Source organism: Vombatus ursinus, unplaced genomic scaffold, assembly GCF_900497805.2.
Source record: "Vombatus ursinus unplaced genomic scaffold, bare-nosed wombat genome assembly UNPS02010284.1, whole genome shotgun sequence".
Taxonomy (NCBI): Eukaryota; Metazoa; Chordata; class Mammalia; order Diprotodontia; family Vombatidae; genus Vombatus; species Vombatus ursinus.
Genome location: NW_020950062.1, coordinates 18043978 through 18046762, shown reverse-complemented (window position 1 = coordinate 18046762; position 2785 = coordinate 18043978). Strand labels below are relative to the sequence as shown.

The window sequence follows — 2785 nt, the reverse complement described above, 5'->3', positions numbered from 1 at the left end:
ATAAATAAAATTTACCTAAATACTGCTGTTACTGCATCCCACAAATTTTGGAATGTTGTATCATTGTGTTCATTCTCTTTAATGAAATTGATTATTTGTTTTGTTCTTTGACCCATTCGTTCTTTAAGATTATATTATTTTGTTTCCAATTAGCTTTTAATCTACACTTCCATAGCCTTTTAGTAAATGTATTTTTATTGCATTGTCATCTGAAAAGTGTATTTAATATTCCTGTTTTTATGCATTTGTTTGTGATATTATATGCCTTATTACACAGTCATTTTTGTGAAGGTGCCATTTATAGCTGAGAAAAAAGGTATAATCCTTATTATGCTCATTCAATTTTGTCTAGATGTCTGGCATATCTAAATTTTGTAAGATTCTATTCACCTATCTATTCTTCCTAAAATTCACTTAATTTCTCCTCTAAGAATTTGGATACTATACCACTTGGTGCATATATGTTCAGTAATGATGTTAGTTCATTGTCTATGATACCTTTTAAGAAGATGTAGTTTCTTTCCTTATCTCTTTTAATTAGATCTATTTTTGCTTTTACTTTGTCTAAGATCAGAATTGTTACCCCTGCTTTTTTTTTTTAAACTTCAGCTGAAGCATAATATATCTTACTCCTGCCTTTTACCATTACTCTGTGTGTATCCCTGTGCTTCAAATGTGTTTCTTGTAAACAACATATTGTAGGATTATGGTTTTTAATCCACTCCAGTTTCCATTTTATGGGACAGTTCACTCACATTCACAGTTATGATTATTATCTGTATTATATCTCCATCCTATTCCCCCTGTTCATGCTTTTCTCTCTCATTGCTCCCTTTCCCTCCTCACTAGTGCTTTGCTTCTGATCACCACTTCCCTCCCTTTGCCTCCCTTTTATCCACCCCTCCCTTTTCTTTCCCTTTTCCCCTCCTACTTCCTATAGGGTAAGTTAGATTTCTATACCTAGCTGAGTATGTTATTCCCTCTTTAAGCCAAATCTGATGAAAGTAAAATTCTTATCTCGCTCCCGTCTTTTCCTCTACTGTAATAGGTCTTTGTGCCACTAATGTGATATAATTTACTCTTTTCTGTTTCCTCCTTCCCTCTTCTCTTAGTACAATCCCTTTTTATCAGTTACATTTTTTATCATCACATCAAAGTCAGTTTATATCCACACCCTCTGTCATTGTATATCCCTTCTAAATGTCTTAATAAAGATACAGTTCTCAAGAATTATAAGTATCATCTTCCCATGTAGGGATGTAAACAGTTTACTCTTATTGGATAACATGTTTTTCTTTTTTCCTTTCCTATTTACCTTTTGATGCTTCTCTTGAGTCTTGTATTGGAAGATCAAAATTTCTGTTGAGCTCTGGTCTTTTCTCAGGAAAGAATGGAAATCCCCTATTTCATTGAATCTGTCTCTTCCCCTGAAAGATTATGCTCAGTTTTGCTAGGTAGTTGATCCTTGGTTGTGATCCAAGCTCCTTTGCTTTACAGAATATCATATTCCAAGCTCTCTGATCTTTTAATGTAGAAGCTTCAAGGTCTCCTGTATAATCCTGACTGTGGTTCCATAACTTCTAAATTATTTCTTTCTGGCTGTTTGCAGTATTTCCTCCTTGATCTTATAATTCTGGAATTTGGCTACAATATTCCCTGGCATTTTTAATTTGGGATCTCTTTCAGGAGGTGACCGGTGGATTCTTTCAGTGACTATTTTACTCTCTGGTTCTTGGACCTCAGGGCAGTTTTACTTGATGACTTTTTGAAAGATGCTATCCATGATCTTTTTTTGATTATGTATTTCAAATAGAGCAATAATTGTTAAATTATCTTTCCTGGATCGATTTTCCAGGTCAGTTGTGCTTCGAATGAGGTATTTTATGTTTTTTTTTCCCACTTTTTCACTCTTTTGATTTAGTTTGACTGATTCTTGATGTCTCATAGTGTCATTAGCTTCCATTTGCCCAATTTTATTTTTTATGAATTATTTTCTTTTTTTTAATTGAGTTAAGCTTTTTATTTAATGTTACAAAAAATATTTAGTCAAACAGACCAAAGCCCATGTCATCATCAGACTTCTCAGATTCTTCTTTTTTTGCTTGCTCTTTGTTTTTCTCCTCAGCTGGGGCAGCTGTGCTAGCAGGAGCTGCCCCTCCAGCAGGGGCAGTACCACCAGCTGCTGGGGCAGGTCCACCAACTCCTACTTTGCAGATGAGACTTGCAATGTTGACATTGGACAAGGCCTTTGCAAATAATCCGGGCCAGAATGGTTCAACATTTACACCTGCTGCTTTAATGAGGGCATTGATTTTATCCTCTGTGACTGTAACCTCATTGTCATGAAGGATGAGGGCAGAGTAGATGGAAGTGAGCTCAGAGATGGCCATTTCAGCAGAAGGATGAGGAGAGACTTGTTTGTAGTGGTGCTAGTTGCTGGATGAAGTGAGGATTCACCCCAACATGGCCTTAGTCTCTGAAGAAGAACCAAGCAACTTATAGACAACTGCAGAGCGAATTGTTTTCTTCAGTTAGTTTTTGTACCTCCTTTTCCATTTGACCAATTGTCTTTTTTAAGGAATTGTTTTCTACAGTCAATTTTTTGTCCTTCCTTTTCTAAGCTATTGATTCTCTCTTGCATGTCTTTTATTTCTTTTCCCAATTTTTCTTCTATTTCTCTTATTTGACTTTTAAAATTCTTCTTGAGCTCTTCTAAGAAGGCCTTTTGGGCTTGAGACCAGTTCATATTCCCCTTTGAGGTTTTGGATGTGGGTATATTGACAAG

At 35.5% G+C, this 2785-nt stretch overlaps 1 pseudogene; it reads right to left on the bottom strand.

Annotated features, from left to right (window-relative positions):
• Positions 1-2042: 2042 nt before the first annotated feature.
• On the bottom strand, positions 2043-2390 carry LOC114037167 (annotated as a pseudogene).
• Positions 2391-2785: the final 395 nt, after the last annotated feature.